Below are 19,242 nucleotides of genomic sequence, written 5' to 3'. Positions count from 1 at the left end.
AGATAGTTCACCAATTATGTGACATTTATAATACTGGAGTCTTTTCACAAGGCAGGGGATCTTTGGTCCCCCTTAGCCACCAGGCCACCTCTGCACCCCTTCCCCATTTATATCACAGATGCTAAAACGTGTTATTTTTTGCTAATCTGTTTCCATCTTCTGATTATATATTATTTTTTATTTCATTTTTGTGCATTATTACAGGGGCTGCCATCTTGCCTAAGCTCTTTTAACTGCATTAAGAGATATGCTATATAGGAGGACCCATGGACATAGGTAACAATAGACTGAAGCTGTCCTATTCAGATGAATTGAAGATGCTACTGATCATTCTCTGTCAACTTTTCATCCTTCAGGGAGGGGGGATGCTGATCTCTGCTTTAAATGGTAGTGGATCCAATGTTATCAATCAACTAATGTCACCTTTTACTGTACTCCTTGTCTACTCTGAGTAGAAAGGCATTATTGGGATATAACCTGTACAGAACAGGAAGTCTCAGCTTAGTTTTAGTCCTTGTGTCCAGAATAAAATGGTTAACATAAAAACTTGATTTAAACAATATGTCATATTTTAATACAGTCAAATAGATGCTAGTGTATGTATACATGCATCGCTTTATATAAGCTGTTTTTGTTTTTATTTTGCTAAATAACAAACTTTTATGGGGTCCACTGTGCCCCCAGGCCGCAATGCCTCTCCCCAGTGATGCGGTGAGTCCGGTAACTAACCTTTCAGACTCACTGTGCACGCATCGCAAAAGCTAGAGGCAGAAAGCTCCCTCCATGGATCTAGCGACAGTCTTACGCCATCAGAAACCGAAGGCATGACATCACAGAGGATAGGTATTGGAACCCAGGGGCACAATGGACCAACATCCACACCTCTTAGACACTCAGGGCTCCCATAAAAGCAAAATAAAGACAACAACAGCTTATGTATGCAATGCATCCCTCTATTTGACTGTGTCTACATTTTTATATGCATAGAACATGTGACAGATAAAGAGTGATTTGTTCTACCACCCGACTAGCTGAGCCTAATTGACCATGAGGGACATTATTCACTGACCCTGACCAGTGGACCATCAAGGAGATGTTCACCTCTTTGTTTCCTTAAGCCGGTATGAGGCTTGTTGTGTCCAGACCTATTGGATAATGAGACGTCCTTGGTGGCAGATTCCTGACATATCGCACAATTCATCAAACAATGCTCCTGGAGTTAATACTAAACTTTAACTGTCAGCCAATAAACAGGAAGGGACCTACAGACCCGTGAGAACAGACAACACAACCACTGACCTGATTCGTCCAGATTCTTACTTGCTTGTTTCTGGATGGACATCACGTGACTAGGGGCTATAATGATAAGAAGGAACAAACCTCAGGATGAATATACAACAAGCAGTAAAAGTTTCAATAACAAGTTACAAAAGACACAAAAATCACTTTATAAGTGTCACTGAAGAAAACCCCATGAAAGGGCGCAGCTTTATTAATTTTCTGATCATAGCTGAGGTGGCAGTCTGATGGAAATCCTCCCACCCCCAAAGCCTATCATAATGGTACCAAATAGCATATAATATGCTGCTCTGCTCCATAAACTGAAATCTGAACATGTTCACGGTGTAATACGACATCTATTGTTCTTCTTCGAAACAGCACCACCTGGAGGGCACAATTGGACACTTTTTATAGAGGGTCCTTTAAGAGGGTTGTTTACTATTTCCATTATATCTCAGTAGAGGCAGCTAAACAGGTGGGCAGGCAGTTAAAAGAATGGGGTGCCACTGTGGTCCTAGGACCAGCTCTAAGGCTGGGTTCATACTACGTTTTCTCCCATACGGGAGCGCATACGGCAGGGGGGAGCTAAAACCTCGCGCACCCGTATGTCACCGTATGCGCTCCCGTATGTCATTCATTTCAATGAGCCGACCGGAGTGAAATGTTCGGTCTGGTCGGCTCATTTTTGCGCCGTATGCGCTTTTACAACCGGACCTAAAACCGTGGTTGACCACAGTTTTAGGTCTGGTTGTAAAAGCGCATACGGCGCAAAAATGAGCCGACCGGACCGAACGTTTCACTCCGGTCGGCTCATTGAAATGAATGACATACGGCAGCGCATACGGTGACATATGGGAGCGCGAGCTTTTAGCTCCCCCCTGCCGTATGCGCTCCCGTATGGGAGAAAACGTAGTGTGAACCCAGCCTTAGTATGACCATCTCCATGTATGACATATGCTATGGTACACAATGGGAGAATGTTACTGCTGCATCAGATAAGGCTAAATGCAGATCTAATAAGATCTCAACTATTTGGTTTCCACCTAGTGTTATGTAAACCTACTTTCATGTGTTAAATTTTCTGTCTAGCCTGAGTGTAAGAAATTCAATTAGTAAACAATTACTGTGCCAATCCTATCTTACTTCATGTGGAAGGTAGGTGTATAGGAGGCAGCATCAGCTGCCCTGCAGCTACAGGATTCCTGCTGAGGACTGATGGACTGTATAACAATGGCAGATGGAAAGTGTCAGTTCTATGGTCCAGGAACAGTCTGGTATCATAAAACATAACTGTTACACTATAATTTTCCTTTATATGGCTGGACCATTGTACAGTGGGGCAAAAAAGTATTTAGTCAGCCACCAATTGTGCAAATTCTCTCACTTAAAAAGATGAGAGAGGCCTGTCATTTTCATCATGGGTATACCTCAACTATGAGAGACATAATGAGAAAAAAAAAATCCATAAAATCACATTGTCTGATTTGTAAAGAATTTATTTGCAGATGATGGTAGAAAATAATTATTTGGTTAATAACAAAAGTTCATCTCAATACTTTGTTATATACCCTTTGTGGGCAATGACAGAGGTCAAACGTTTTCTGTAAGTCTTCACAAGGTTTTCACACACTGTCGCTGGTATTTTGGCCCATTCCTCCATGCAGATCTCCTCTAGAGCAGTGATGTCTTGGGGCTGTCGCGGGGCAACATGGATTTTCAACTCCCTCCAAAGGTTTTCTATGGGGTTAAGATCTGGAGACTGGCTAGGCCACTCCAGGACCTTGAAATGCTTCTTACGAAGCCACTCCTTTGTTGCCCAGGTGGTGTGTTTGGGATCATTGTCATGCTGAAAGACCCAGCCACTTTCATCTTCAATGCCCTTGCTATTCTAAGGAGGTTTTCACTTGAAAACTCACGATACATGGCCCCATTCAGTCTTCCCAGCCTGGTGCAGGTCTACAGTTTTGTTTCTGGTGTCCTTCAACAGCTCTTTGGTCTTGGTCATAGTGGAGTTTGGAGTGTGACTGTTTGTGGTTGTGGACAGGTATCTTTTATACTGATAACAAGTTCAAACAGGTGCCATTAATACAGGTAATGAGTGGAAGACAGAGAAGACTCTTAAAGAAGAAGTTACAGGTCTGTGAGAGCCAGAAATCTTGCTTGTTTGTAGATGACCAAATACTTATTTTCCACCATAATTTGCTAATAAATTCTTTAAAAATCAGACAATGTGATTTTATGGATTTTTTTTCTCATTATGTCTCTCATAGTTGAGGTATACCTATGATGAAAATTATAGGCCTCTCTCATCTTTTTAAGTAGGAGAACTTGCACAATTGGTGGCTCACTAAATTCTTTTTTGCCCCACTCTATGTTATGGATACGCTGCAAATTTGTTGTGTGTCTTCCCATTGACCTTAAAGGGGTTGTCTGGTTAACCCCTTAAGGACCACAGGCGTACGGGTATGCCCTGACGTCCTGGTACTTAAGGACCAATGGCGTACCTGTATGCCCGTGGGAATTCCGGTCCCTGCAGCTCGCTGGGCGGGGACCGGGATGCCTGCTAAAATCATTCAGCAAGCACCCTGTGCAACCACCTGGGCGGGTCCTGAGACCCCCCCATCAATTCAGATCAGCGATTTGTGGCAATTCCTAGTAAATCGGGTCCCCGGTGACCCAGAAAAAAAGGGTGATAGGTGCCGTCCGACACGGAGCCTATCACCCCATAGCAACAGGAATGAAAGGACTCCTGCTGTGGGGATGTCCCTAACGGCACCCGCTCCGCCCCTACTCCGGAGAGCGAGAGCGGGTGCCGGGAGTATGTACTTGGAGTGGGGGCCCCTGATCCACTGCATCGGTGGCGGGTTCGGGCCCCCAGAGCGGAAACAGCGGCGGCGGTGGCAGGCAGGATCCGGCAGAGCAGCATCACGAGGTAAGGCTGGCCTCCTGATGTTGCTTAGCAACAACTCCCAGCATTCACAAATGGGCATGCTGGGAGTTGTTGTTATGCAACAGCAGAAGGCACTACTACAACCCCCAGCATGCACAAACTACCAAAGGGCATGCTGGGAGTTGCAGTAGGGTTCCCCCAGCTGTTGCATAACTACAAGTCTCAGCATGCCCTTTGGCTGTAAGTGCATGCTGAGAGTTGTAGTTTTGCAACAGCTGAAGGCACACTGGTTGCGAAACACTAAGTTTGTTAACTAACTCAGTGTTTCGCAACGAGTGTGCACTTATAGACTGTACATGCTGGGAGTTGTAGTTTTGCAACAGCTGGAGGCACACTGGTTGCAAAACACTGAGTTAAGTAACAAACTCTGTGTTTTGCAACCTGTGTGTCTCCAGCTGTTGCATAACTACAACCCCCAGCATGCACGGACAGCCAAAGAGCATGCTGGCAGTGTTAGTAGTATGCCTCCAACTGTTGTATAACTACAAGTCCCTGCATGCCCTTCAGCTGTCAGTGCATGCTGAGAGTTGTAGCTTTCGCAACAGCTGAAGGCACACTGGTTGCAAAACACTGAGTTTGTTACCTAACCCAGTGTTTAGGAACCAGTGTGCCTCCAGCTGTTGCAAACTACAACTCCCAGCATGCACTGATAGACCGTACATGCTGGGAGTTGTAGTTTTGCAACAGCTGGAGGCACACTGAGTTAAGTAACAAACTCTGTGTTTTGCAACCTGTGTGTCTCCAGCTGTTGCATAACTACAACCCCCAGCATGCACAGACAGCCAAAGGGCATGCTGGGAGTTGTAGTTTTGCAGCAGCAGGAGGTTTGCCCCCCCATGTGAATGTACAGGGTACATTCACATGGGCGGGGGTTTACAGTGAGTTTCTCGCAGCAAGTTTGAAATGCAGCAAATTTTCCACTGCAGCTCAAACTCCCAGCGGGAAACTCGGTGGAAATCCCTGCCCAAGTGAATGTACCCTAAAAACACTACACTACACCTACACAAAATAAAAAGTAAAACAACAACATAGACATGTACCCCTACACAGTTACACCCCTCCCACCCAATAACAATGAAAAACGTCTGGTACGGCACTGTTTCCAAAACGGAGCCTCCAGCTGTTGCAAAACAACAACTCCCAGTATAGCCATTGACTGTCCAGGCATGCTGGGAGTTGTGCAACAGCTGGAGGCACCCTGTTTGGGAAACACAATTTTGGAATTGGAGGCAAGTGTAATTCTTGCATCCGGGTCCGTCCCTATGCAAATCCCTAATTAAGGCCTCAAATGGGCATGGCGCTCTCTCACTTCGGAGCCCTGTTGTATTTCAAGGCAACAGTTTAGGGTCACATGTTAAGTTAAATTGTTTAAACTAACATGCTGGTGTTGCCCCATACTTTTCATTTTCACAAGAGGTAAAAGGAAAAAAAGACCCCAAAATTTGAAGCGCAATTTTTCCTGAGTTCCTGAAATACCCCATATGTGGACTTAAAATGCTCTGCGGGCATACAACAAGGCTCAGGACTCAGAGCGCCATGTACATTTGAGGTGATTTGCACAGGGGTGGCTGATCGTTACAACGGTTCTGACATAAACGCAAAAAAAAAAAAAACACATGTGACCCCATTTTGGAAGTTACACCCCTCACGGAACATAACAAGGGGTAATAGGAAAAAAGCCCCCCAAAATTTGTAACACCATTTCTTCTGAGTATATAAATACCCCATGTGTGGACGTAAAGTGATCTGCGGGCGCACTACAATGCTCAGAAGAGAAGGAGTGCCATTTGGCCTTTAAAGAGAGAATGTGTTTGGAATTGAAGGCCATGTGCTTTTACAAAGCCCCCATGGTGCCAGAACAGTGGAAAAAGCCTCCCAAAATTTTTAACCCCATTTCTTCTGAGTATGGAAATACCCCATATGTGGATGTAAAGTGCTCTGTGGGTGAACTACAATGCTCAGAAGAGAAGGAGCGCCATTGGGCTTTTGGAGAGAGAATTTGTTTGGAATGGAAGTCGGGGGCCATGTTCGTTTACAATTTCCCCATTTTGGAAACTAAACCCCTCCCAGAATTTAATAAGGGGTGCAGTGAGCATTTACAACCCACTGGTGTCTGACAGATTTTTTGAACAGTGGTCCATGAAAATGAAAAATTTAATTTTTCATTTGCACAGCCCATTTTTCCAAAGATCTGTCAAACGCCAGTGAGGTGTAAATGCTCACTGCACCCCTTATTACATTCCATAAGGGGTGTAGTTTCCGAAATAGGGTCACATGTGTGGGGGGGCCCACTGTTCTGGCACCACGGGGGCTTTGTAAATGCACATGGCCAGCGACTTCCATTCCAAACAAATTCTCTCTCCAAAAGCCCAATGGCGTTTCTTCTCTTCTGGGCATTGTAGTTCACCCGCAGAGCACTTTACATCCACAAATGGGTTATTTCCATACTCAGAAGAAATTGGGTTAAAAATTTGAGGAGGGTTTTTCTCCTATTACCCCTTGTGAAAATGAAAAATTTGGGGTAACACCAGCATTTTAGTGAAAAAAATCTAATTTTTAATTTTCACGTCCAACTTTAGCGGAAATTTGTGGGGTGTAAAGGCTCACTGCACCCCTTGTTACGTTCCTTGAGGGGTGTTGTTTCCCCAAATACTGTGCCATGTGGGGCTTTTTTTTGCTGTTCTGACACCATAGGGGCTTCCTTAATGCGACATGCCCCCCAAAAACTATTTCAGCCAAATTTTCTTTCAAAAAGCCAAATGTGGCTCCTTCTCTTCTGAGAATAGTAGTACACCCACAGAGCACTTTACGTCCACACATGGGGTATTTCCATACTCAAAATAATTGGGGTCACAACTTTTGGGGGGCATTTTCACCTATTACCTCTTGAAAAAAATGGTAAATTTGGGGGGGGAAAAAATTTGTAAATTTGGGGAAAAAACTGCATTTTAGTGAAAATTAAAAAAAAATTATTTACACATCCAACTTTACCAAAAAGTCGTCAAACACCTATGGGGTGTTAACGCTCACTGTACCCCTTGTTATCTACACTCCATGAGGGGTGTAGATTCCAAAATAGTATGCCATGTGGTTTATTTATTTATTTATTTTTTTGCTGTTATGGCACTATAGGGGCTTCCTAAATGCGACATTGCCCCCCAAAAACCATTTCAGCAAAATTCACTCTCCAAAATCCCATTGTCGCGCCTTGGCTTCTGAGCCCTCTAGTGCACCCACAGAGCACTTTACATCCACATATGAGGTATTTCCTTTCTCAAGAGAAATTGGGTTACACATTTTGGTGGGCTTTTTCTCCCTTTACCCCTTGTAAAAATTCAAAAACTGGGTCTACAAGAACATGTTAACGTAAAAAATTGAGATTTTGAATTTTCTCCTTTACTTTGCTGCTATTCCTGTGAAATACCTAAAGGGTTAACAAACTTTCTGAATGTCATTTTGTATACTTTTAGGGGTGCAGTTTCTATAATGGGGTCATTTATGGGGTACTTCTAATATGAAGGCCCTTCAAAAGCACTTCAAAACTGAACTGATCCCTGAAAAATTCAGATTTTGAAAATGTGAAAAATTGGAAATTTGCTGCTGAACTTTGAAGCCCTCTGATGTCTTCCAAAAATAAAAGCATGTCAACTTTATGATGAAAATATAAAATAGACATATTGTATATGTGAATCAATTTATAATTTATTTGGTATGTCTATTTTCCTTACAAGCAGAGAGCTTCAAAGTTCGAAAAATGCAAAATTTTCACATTTTTCATGACATTTTGGGAAGTTTTCACAGAGAAATGATGCAAGTTATTAATGCTTAAATTGACAGTGGTCAGATGTGCAAAAAAATGCTCTGGTCCTTAAGGGGTTAAGGACCAGGCCAATTTTATTTTTGCATTTTCGTTTTTTCCTCCTCGCCTTCTAAAATCCGTAACTCTTTCATATTTCCACCTACAGACCCATATAAGGGCTTGTTTTTTGCGTGACTAATTGTACTTTGTAATGAAACCTCTGATTTTACCATAAAATGTATGGCGAACCCCCAAAAAAAAATTTTAGGGAGGAAATTTAAATGAAAAACACAATTTTGCACATTTTGGAGTGTTTCGTTTTCACACTGTACAATTTACGGTAAAAATTACATGTGTTCTTTATTCTGTGGGTCAATACGATTAAAATGATATCCATGGCTAGATACTTTTATATTTTTGTACCGCTTAAAAAAATAAATCTAAAACTTTTTGTACAAAATCAGTAATCTATAATCGCCCTATTTTGACCACCTATAACTTTTTCATTTTTCTGTATATAGGGCGGAATGAGGGCTAATTTTTTGCGCCATCATCTGACCTTTTTATTGATACCACATTTGCATATATAAAACTTTTATATCATCTTTTATAAAAAAAAATGTTTAATAAAATGTGACAAAAAAAAGCAGCATTTTTGGACATTTTTAAATTTACGCCGTTCACCGTACGGGATCATTAACATTATATTTTGATAGTTTGGACATTTACGCACGCGGCGATACCAAATATGTTTATTTTAAAAATTACGCTTTTTGGGGGTAAAATAGGAAAAACTGACAATTTTTATTTTTATTGGGGGAGGAGATTTTCCCTTTTTTTTTGTTACACTTTTTATGTCCCCATAGGGGACTATCTTTAGCAATCATTTGATTGCTAATACTATTCAGTGCTATGTATGGGACATAGCACCGATCAGTATTATCGGCTATCTCCTGCTCTGGTCTGCTCGATCTCAGACCAGAGCAGGAGATGCTGGGAGATGGCCGGAGCCAGGTGAGGGGACCTCCGGCCGCCATTACAGATGATTGGATCGCCGCGGCAGAGCTGTGGGCGATCCAATCATCTATTTTATTATGCGCATTGCCGCAGATGCCGTGATCTGTACCATCACGGCATCTGAGGGGTTAATGGCGGACATCCGCGCGATCGCGGATGTCAGCCATTACCGGTGGGTCCCCGGCTGAACCTGCCGTGTATGACGCGAACACTGCTCCGATGCTTGCGGTCATACACAGGACGTAAATGTACGTCCTGGTGCGGGAAGTACCTCCAAACCAGGACGTACAGTTACGTCCGTGGTCGTTAAGGGGTTAAGGTGAAAATGGGCTTGGTCCTTAAGGAGTTAAGGAGGTCTAGAGTAATTGTATTCTGTCTTAGGAGCAATGACAAGCACATTGTATCAGCACCTCTGCCCTTAGCATCAGCTTCTTTGTTTGATTGCATAGCATAAAATAACCTTACACATAATAGATATGTATGACATTTATAATGGAGTTCACTAGTGTAAAGTTTAGCTACTGCCATATACTACAAGGCTGTCCACAGTCTGACCAAGTATTTTCTGTACAGCTGTTATATAGATCAATTATACAACACCTGTAACCTGCTATGGGCCTCTACAGTGCCAATACAGTGCCTAATGGATATTAGGGCCTTTTAATGTGTCTACATAGCACCTATAGTCTAATATGGACCAAAACTATACATATACAGCATCTATAATGTGCTACCAACCTGACTGTGTTTATGCAGCAAAAAAAGTCTGACATGGTCCTACACTATCTATACAGCACCTATAGTCTGCTATGGATCCATACCGTGCCTATGCAGCACCCATTAGAATTAGAATTAGAAATTAGAATATTCATCATATGAGCGAGCATAGCATCTGTGTATGGAGGAGGCAGGCAAGCCGGCTCCCCATCTCCATTGCTCACAGCAGCGCTGTAGCAATGCTGCTACCGGGGGGTAGAACTTTTAATTCACTGGGCCAATCTCTGTGATTGACCCCTTGTTTTATTGCTGTTCACCTGCACTATAACCCAGTGTTTTGGGTTTAATGCGAGTGAACAGTCTGTCAGATTCCCTATAGTGTAGAATCACACGTCCGTATTTTGCTGCGTATTTGCTGGAGTGTTTTCCTACCCATTGAAGTCAGTGGGTAACAAAATACACAGCTGATTTTGCTACCCATTGACTTCAACAGGTAGGAAAATACACAGCAGCAAATACGCTGCAAAACACGGCACGTGTGACCCTACCCTTAATAATGGGAGTGAATATGAGGGTGGGCAGCATTGGTGGGCAGCATTATTCAGTCAGGGAGTGTGTGTTAGGCATACACGCCCCTCACTCCAAAACACTCACACACCTGACTGTATAATCCTACCCATCACTTCCATTATTAAAACTAATTTCATGCCCACAGTTCCCTGAATTGTGATACAAATTATAAACCACCATACCTCATTTTTTTGGATTGGCTAAAAGTCACAGTAGCTTACCTCCCTGTCTCTATTTAGAAAACATAAACCCTCAATCAACCCGAACATTCACGTATGAATGGTAGAGATAGCTATTAAATGGGCATTTGGCTGACAGCTATTGAAGTTGTATGGCTACCTTTCCTTACGTCCTAACTAGCAGCACAAGTGGGATATTTAGGTAGCAGTACAAGCTAATTTTATTAAATTCAGGCCTAAATTTTAATAATTAAACAATAAATTAACCTCTATGAAAAGCCCTCTCCCTGAATAGCCAGTGCATTTTTATCCAACAAACTCTACAGTGGGACATACCAGAGATCGATCTCATGGTGAGAAGAATAAACGCCAAGGTGAACAGATTCTGCCCCATATACAAGGAAGACAATCCTGTGGCAAAAGATGCTCTGTCCATTCCATGGAGGTTCAGGCTGGCCTACATTTTCCCTCCAATTTTCATGATACCAAGAGTATTGCTAAAATTCAGAGCTCAGTGATGGCCATCATATCATTCCGGCCAAAAGAGGTTGTGGTTTACCCAGCTCACGCAGATGAGTCAAGGGACATACTGGAGACTTCCCCTAATGCAGAACCTAGTGTATCAGGACACAGTTCCTGCGTCGACCTAAGGAGACTCAGTCTGACAGCCTGGAGATTGACAGGTCACTATTAGAATCTAGAGGGCTTTCTGTGGCGGTCTTGAATACTGTTGTGCACTCCAGGGCAGAGTATACCAGGGTTATGCCAGAATAAACCAACATTTTCTTCAATGGTTTGCTTAAAAAGAGGTAGTAGCCTCAGATAATCTTCTTTCAATGATAATACAGTTCCTTCAGGATGGCCACTTTAAAAGTCCGCACTGTTGCTCTTTCTGTGTATTTGGGCAGATCTTTAGCTCAAGACACTCCAATTAGGAGGTTCCCTAAAAGACCCGAGATATTTAAACCTAATATTCTCAGGCTGATTCCTGATTGGGATATTTTGGAGTAATGCTCATCCCCCTTTGAACCTTTGGAGAATGTAGACTTCAGATTCTTTTCATTTTTGTTGGCCTTTAACTTCAGCAAAAAGGATGGGAGAACTTCAGGCCTTGTCAGCCTTTGAGCCTTATACTGTTTTTCTCCAGGTCCTGTTGAGTTATCTTTTGTCCTTTGTTCTGAAAATGCCATTATTAAGCAACACTAATCAGGTCATATCTCTCAGGTCTTATGCCCACCCCCTTCATCAGCTGAGGAGTAAGCCATGCATACCTTGGACATTTCCAGAATTCTAAAAATCTGTATCAGAAGATCTAACAAATTTATAATTTATTGGACTAAGGATCGTACAGATCCGAAACGCGGCGGCGTTCCTGTCACTGTCTTGTATATGCTTTTATAATCTAATAAAGTCCAAGAAATAGCACCTAAAGCGCTGGACATTCTACTTCCTAACAAATTTATAAGATCTAAGAAACTTTTCATCTGCTTTTCAGGTTAAAACAAAGGTCTTAAACCCTCCAAACCCTCTCTGAGCAGATGGATAAAAGAGGCAATCCGTGAAACTTTTCTAACTCAGGATTTGGCTCCTACTTCCTTTGTGACTGCCCATCTTACCAGAGCAGTTTCTACTTCCAAAAGAGACTTATTACTCTGGAACAGATCTGCATTGCAGCCTCTTGGAGCACACAATTGACTTTCATTAACCATTACAGGCTTGATTCCAATCATTCAGGAGAGATGGCCTTTGGGCAGTCCATCCTAAGTGCCGCTCTCTTAAAACCCTACCTCTTAATAGGACTTGCTAAGTCCCCACTTGTACTGCTGGTTAGGATGTAGGGGAAGTGCAAATTTTTAAAGTAAATTTGCTTTCCCTTAGTAATAACAGCAGCAAACAAATGTCCTGCCCTACTTATCTCTTGTTAGTTACTTGTTACATTGGGTGTGGGCTCGTTATAGGAGTTAAATAGTTGTTTAATTATTATTACTTAGCCCAGAATTCAGTAAAATGTCGCTTTTCCTGCTAGCTACACAGGTGCTGCTGTTAAAACTAAGGGAAAACAAATTTACATAAAAAATAAATGCTTATAGAGCTCACCATTCCAACTTGACTGTGCCCCGGTGCAGAAAACATAGTCCAGTAAAGAAATGGTTGGATGAGTTTGGTGTGGAAGAACCTGACTGTCCACACAGAGCCCTGATCTCTACCCCATTGAACACCTTTGGGATGAACTAGAACAGAGATCGTGAGTCAGGCCCTCTTATCCAACTTCAGTGTCTAACCTCACAAATGATCTTCTATATCAGTGTTTCCCAAATGCAGCCCTTAACCTGTTCAGGAAGCAGGGCGTATGCATACGCCCTGCATCCCGAGTCCTTAAGGACGTAGGACGAAAAAGGCGTTTAGGAAGGTACGCTAGTCCCAAATGATGAAATGTTATCCTCTGTGATGCAGAGAGCCGGCATCCAATATGAAACGGAGGGTGGATGAAGTTATGCTGGACACTGTTTGCCCAACGGCTTAAGGAGCAGCAATCAGCTGTAAGCCGGCGTCCTCGTGGTGTGAATTCAATGGTGTGCCGCAGATTTGGGTACTCCAGCACTGGCAAGGCGGTATCGGCTGATTTAGAGGCTGATATGAACAAAAGATGGTTGTGGCAATACTTATAGATTGAGGCTAAACGCGTTTCACCACTATTGTGGTATTCCTCAGTAGTCTTAATATAATATCAATATATTGGGCGAACAGTGTCCAGCATAACTTCACCCACCCTCCGTTTCATATTGGATGCCGGCTCTCTGCATCACAGAGGATAACATTTCATCATTTGGGACTAGCGTACCTTCCTAAATGCCTTTTTCGGAGGAACCCCTACACCATGCCAGGTTGGTGGTTGCCCTCGTTCTAGTCCGTGCGGGCGCTGATTCATCACAGCCTCCAGGAGTCTGCCGCTCTGGAGATGGTCAGCTGCCGTGGCACACGGTGAAGACTGCAAACAAGGTACTGCTCTTAATGTCCAAATATTGTATTCATTTACACTCCTACTAACCGGCTCTCTGTGAAGCGAAGTGGAAGTTATAACTGTATCTCTCATCTGATCTGCTACATTTAACAGACACTTTGTATCTACTTTGCTACCAATACAGTACATTGGCTTTATTTGATGAACAGTTCTAACCACTGTGGCTGCTAAACTAGATTAGAATCATTATATTGACTTTGGACATTGGCTGCTATCTGATACAAAATATTTTATGAACATCTATATACCTATTTTTATAAGAAGGTTGGCAATCCACAATTTTTAATTTATTTTTAATAAGCATATTTTTCCTAATACCTGGGCAAGGGCCCTGCCCAGGTGTTTTAATACCACTTTATTCAATAAATGCACATTATTGTTCAAATTTTATTTTGCAGGTATTTTTTATTACTATTATAATCAAGATAGGATTATTTTAGCTATTTTAGCTACTATTAGTTTCATCTCCATTTATCTCATACCTTCATTTGTGACCTACCATCTGTCAATTTTTCCATATCTTTAATCTTCATCTTTTTGCCTTTTTCTTTCTGCTTTTTCCTTCTTTCTATTTTTTCTGTATTTCACTATCCTTGAGGACTGGACATATAATTTCTAATTATTATTATATATATATTTTTCTATGAATTTTTGGTCTTGGGGTAATTAGAACATACCAGTTAACCTCAGGCTAGTTTTGATTGAGCTGCACTGCCCTTGATTTTATAAAGTAGAATATGTCACGATAAAACAATCTCAGAATCAGAATAATCGGGGAAAGCATCTTAGAGTTATTAATGCATAAAGTGATGGTGGTCAGAATTGCAAAAAATGGCTCCGTCCTTAAGGTGAAAATGAGCTGTATCCTCAAGGGGTTGAAGGGGTACTCCAGTGGAATACAATTTTTTTAAATCAACTGATGCCAGAAAGTTAAACAGATTTGTAAATTAATTCTATTTAAGAAATCTTAATCCTTCCGGTACTTATCAGCTGCTATGTACTACAGAGGAAGTTCTTTTTGAATTTCCTTTCTGTCTGACCACAGTGCTCTCTGCTGACACCTCTGTCCATGTCAAGAACTGTCCAAAGAAGGACAGGTTTGCTATGAAGATTTTCTCCTGCTCTTGACAGTTCCTGACATGGACAGAGGTGGCAGCAGAGAGCACTGTGGTCAGTCAGAAGAAAAGAACTTCCTGTGGAGCATGCAGCAGCTGATAAGTACTAGAAGGATTAAAAAATTTAAATAGAATTAATTTACAAATATTTTTAACTTACTGGCACCCACTGATTTAAAAAACAAATGTTTTCCATGGAAATACCCCTTTAAAGGAGTAGTCCAGTGGTGCATTAGGCATAACAAGTGTTCTTTGAATGGGATAGCTTTAAACCTCTTGGGGGTACTTAAAGGGGTAGTCCAGTGGTGAACAACATATCCCCTATCCTAAGGATAGGGGATAAGTTGCAGATCGTTGAGGGTCCGACCGCTGCAATCCCCCCCCCCCCCACGATCTCCTGTACGGGGCACCTACAGCCCGCACGAAGGGGGCGTGTCGACCGCTGCACGAAGCGGCGGCCGACACACCCCCTCAATACAACTCTATGGCAGAGCCGCCGCTTCGTGCGGTGGTCGACACCCGCTATCTGGCCGTAGAGCCTGGCCCCCATACAGAGAGATCGCGGGGGCCCCAGGGGTCGGACCCGTCGCAATCTCAAACTTATCCCCTATCCTTAGGATAGGGGATATGTTTTTCACCACTGGACTACCCCTTTAAGTACCCCCAAGAGGTTTAAAGCTATCCCATACAAAGAACACTTGTTATGCCTAATGCACTGACCATAATGATATCACATAATGATATCATAATGAAAGACTAAGGATATCCTGAAAACATGACCTGTTTGGATACTTCAGGACTGGGCTTGGGAAACACTCTTCTAGTTGAATGGGTAACAATTCCTCCAGACACTTTTGAACTCTTGTAAAAAAAATATAATGCAGTTATTCCCAACTAGTGTACTATGGCACACTGGTGTGCCGCAAGGACCTGCCAGGTGTGCTGCGGTAGTCTGGTGGGAAAGATGGTGTCTAGGACCCCTGTGGTGTATCACCGCCACAGGGGTCCTAGCGTGTCCTAGCTGTGAGGTCTCAGGGGGCTTCTGACCTCTAGTGATGCTGCCTGTGGCTACTAGAGGCAGGGAACCTAACTTCTTATGGGACAAGCACGATTATGCACATAATGGGGGGGGCTTCCAAACCACAGGTGACTCTAACCATTGGGGCCTAATATACAGAGGAGAACTACCTACAGAGAGACCCTATACACAGGGGGAAAAGCTACCTTCATGGGGTCCTACTTTTATACAGAGAGGTAAGCCACCAAGAGAGGGATCCTACCTACAGGGGGGGGGGGGGGGTTCTTTATACTGCTGAAAAAAGTTGGGAAACTCTGATATAATGTATACCATATATAGGAGCACACTTCTTAGCTAGTAGCTTAGAATTCAGGTAAAAGTATACAGTTATGTATATTATGCAAATCTAAGTGGAGGGTCCGCCTTATAGAATTATATACTGCATACACGTAAGGTCCTATTTACATTTCTCCCACTTAAAAAGATGAGAGAGGCCTATAATAGGTATACCTCAACTATGAGAGACATAAGAAAAAAAAAACATAAAATCACATTATCTGATTTTTAAAGAATTTATTTGCAAATTATGGTGGAAAATAAGTATTAAAAACTTAACTCGTCGTGTTTGGAGGAGAAAGAATGTTGAGTTGCATACAAAGAAGACCATACCTACTGTGAAGCATGGGGGTGGAAACATCATGCTTTGGGGCTTTTTCAGCAAAGGGACCAGGACGACTGAATGGGGCCATGTATCGTGAGATTTTGAGTGAAAACCTCCTTCCATCAGCAAGGGCACTGAAGATGAAATGTGGCTGGGTCTTTCAGCATGATAATGATCCCAAACACACCGCCCGGGCAACAAAGGAGTGGCTTTGTAAGAAGCATTTCAAGGTCCTGGAGTGGCCTAACCAGTTTCCAGATCTCAATCCCTTAGAAAACCTTTGGAGGGAGTTGAAAGTCCGTGTTGCCCAGCGACAGCCCCAAAACATCACTGCTCTAGAGGAGATCTGCATGGAGGAATGGGCCCAAAATACCCGCAACAGTGTGTGAAAACCTTGTGAAGACTTACAGAAAATGTTTGACCTCTGTTATTGCCAACAAAGGGTGTATAACAAAGTAGTGAGATGAACTTTTGTTATTGACCAAATACTATATATATATATATATATATATATATATATATATATATATATATTTCCACCATAATTTGCAAATAAATTCTTTAAAAATCATGTGATTTTATGATTTTTTTTCCCTCTCATTATGTCTCTCATAGTTGAGGTATACCTATAATGAAAATTACAGGCATCTCTCATCTTTTTAGGTGGAAGAACGAAATCCTATTTTGCCACACTGTATATCTCTATGTTTTATATTACTATATACATTTATTTATGTATACCGGCTATGCATGTACATTTGTATAGAACCTATATAGGAGGAAATTTATCAAAACCTGTCTACAGGAAAAGTTGCTGAGTTGCCCATAGCAACCAATCAGATGGCTTCTTTCATTTTTCACAGGCCTTTTAAAAAATGAAAGAAGCGATCTGATTGGTTGCTATGGGCAACTCAGCAACTTTTCCTCTCGACAACTTTTGATAAATCTCCCCCTATAATATATATGTATGTGTAAAAGCACATCTCCAGTATACATAAAGTCCTCCTCATACTACCTATAGTATAAAGTGTATACAGTATATAAAGTGTATCCAGTCTAGGTGTAGCCGCCATAGAGTGGTGGGTTAGGTGAGCCGAGGTGTACGGACATACAGTAACCCAGTGTCCCCTTTTTTCCACCCCCCCTCCCCCTGGACAGTAGGCGGAGCCAGCAATCATTAACAGTGCGGCCCCCAGGAGTCCAGCACCGAGCGCTAGAGCTTTAAATACTCTGCCAATAGCTGTGCCAGTCTCAGTCACCATCCACTACCAGTCTGACCGAGCCTCAGCCTTCACTGCCAGCCTTAGCCTCTACTACCAGTCTGAGAGTGCCCTTCACTGCCAGCCTGACGGTGCCCACATGCTCCACCACTGCCCGCCTGACCGTGCCCCAGCTCCTCAACTAGTCTGATCAAACTGCCAGTGCCCCCGGCCTCTGTGCCCCAGCCTCCGCTGCCAGCTTTTACCTGACTTCCATTCTGTCCCGGACACTACAGAAGAGAACTGCACGGACGTGTGAGTACACTGCCCGAAGCGTATCCTGGGGTAGAGTCGCCAGTGTTTCCCAACCAGGGGGCCTCCAGCTGTTGCAAAACTACAACTCCCAGCATGCCCGGACAGCCAAAGGCTGTCCGGGCATGCTGGGAGTTGTAGTTTTGCAACAGCTGGAGGCCCCCTGGTTGGGAAACACCGGGGTAGACAGCTGTACAGGCGCAGCACATGGTCAGGAGTTGTACAGCCAGAGCACATGGTGGGTCCAGCATTCAGAGTACAGGGAAAACTGTGCCCAGTGTTATCATAGGCGATGTGAGGGTCCGGGTGGCACCTCTAGGTGATGGTCTGTAGTGTTTGGGGAGAGGGGACTGTGTCCTGGTTGTGTCACTGCTGAGGATTCGGTACTATGTCCTTGTATTCTTGTAGGAATACACTGGATGACTGTAAGCTCTTGGGAGCAGTGCAGGTTGGCTATCCCATACAGCAGGGTTCTGACCAATTCATTGTTGGGCGCGAATATTCGCATTTCAAATTTTTATCGTGAATATCACAAATTCGCGAATATTGTGAATATATTCGCTATATATTCAAAATGACGAATATTCACTTTTTGGCGCATATTCGCAAAAAACGCAAACTGTTTAACCAAATTAGTACGTTTAAAATCCACCTATTTTGAAGACCTACAGCTTTTTCCGTATAAGCGGCGGTATGAGGGCTCATTTTTTGCGCCGTGATCTGTACTTTTTATTGATACCATATTTCCTTATATAAAACTTTTAATACTTTTTTTATAAAAATCTTTGGGAATATAATGTTATAAAAAAGCTGCTATTTTGGATTTTTCTTTTTTACGTTCACGCCGTTCACTGTACGGTATCATTAACAATTTATTTTAATAGTTCGGAGATTTACGCACGCGGCGATACCAAATATGCATATAAAAACATATACATATTTTTTACACCTTTTGGGGGTGAAATAGGGAAAATGGGACAATATACGTTTTTATTGAGGGAGCGTGTTTTTCACTTTTTTTTCCCTTTTCCCCCCCCTTTTTTCCCTTTAATTTTTACACTTTAATAGTCCCCATAGACTATTTATAGCAACCATTCGATTTGCTAATACTGTTTAGTGCTATGTATAGGACATAGCACTGATCGGTATTATCGGTCATCTTCTGCTCTGGTCTGCTCGATCTCAGACCAGAGCAGAAGACCCGTGGAAGGCAGTGGAGGCAGGTGAGGGGACCTCCTGCTGCCATGCTGGATGGTCGGATCGCCGCGGCGATCCGATCTTCCATTTTAGTGTCCGCAATGCTTCAGATGCCGTGACCTGTATTGATCACGGCATCTGAGGGGTCAATGGCAGACATCCGCGCGATCGTGGATGACGGCCATTACCGGCGGGTCCCTGGCTG

The 19,242-nt window shown here is 42.8% G+C and overlaps 1 protein-coding gene and 1 long non-coding RNA gene across 2 annotated transcripts in view; one reads left to right on the top strand and one right to left on the bottom strand.

Annotated features, from left to right (window-relative positions):
- Positions 1–796: 796 nt before the first annotated feature.
- Positions 797–14,138, bottom strand: LOC130276187 (uncharacterized). The gene is made up of 3 exons (XR_008845042.1): positions 14,035–14,138; positions 1,300–1,356; positions 797–1,145 (listed from the first exon to the last, which is right to left on the bottom strand). It is a non-coding gene; the product is annotated as an uncharacterized LOC130276187 (long non-coding RNA).
- Positions 14,139–17,311: 3,173 nt separating this feature from the next.
- SLC38A3 (solute carrier family 38 member 3) overlaps positions 17,312–19,242 on the top strand; it is a 64,025-nt gene continuing 62,094 nt past the window's right edge. Inside the window, exon 1 of the mRNA XM_056525190.1 lies at positions 17,312–17,843. The gene's annotated coding sequence lies outside the window, so the exon portion shown is untranslated. The remainder of the gene's footprint in view (positions 17,844–19,242) is intronic.

Source organism: Hyla sarda, chromosome 6 (genome assembly GCF_029499605.1).
Source record: "Hyla sarda isolate aHylSar1 chromosome 6, aHylSar1.hap1, whole genome shotgun sequence".
NCBI lineage: Eukaryota > Metazoa > Chordata > Amphibia > Anura > Hylidae > Hyla > Hyla sarda.
The sequence above is the reverse complement of the archived record's forward strand: the minus strand, read 5'-3'. Positions and strand labels throughout refer to the sequence as shown.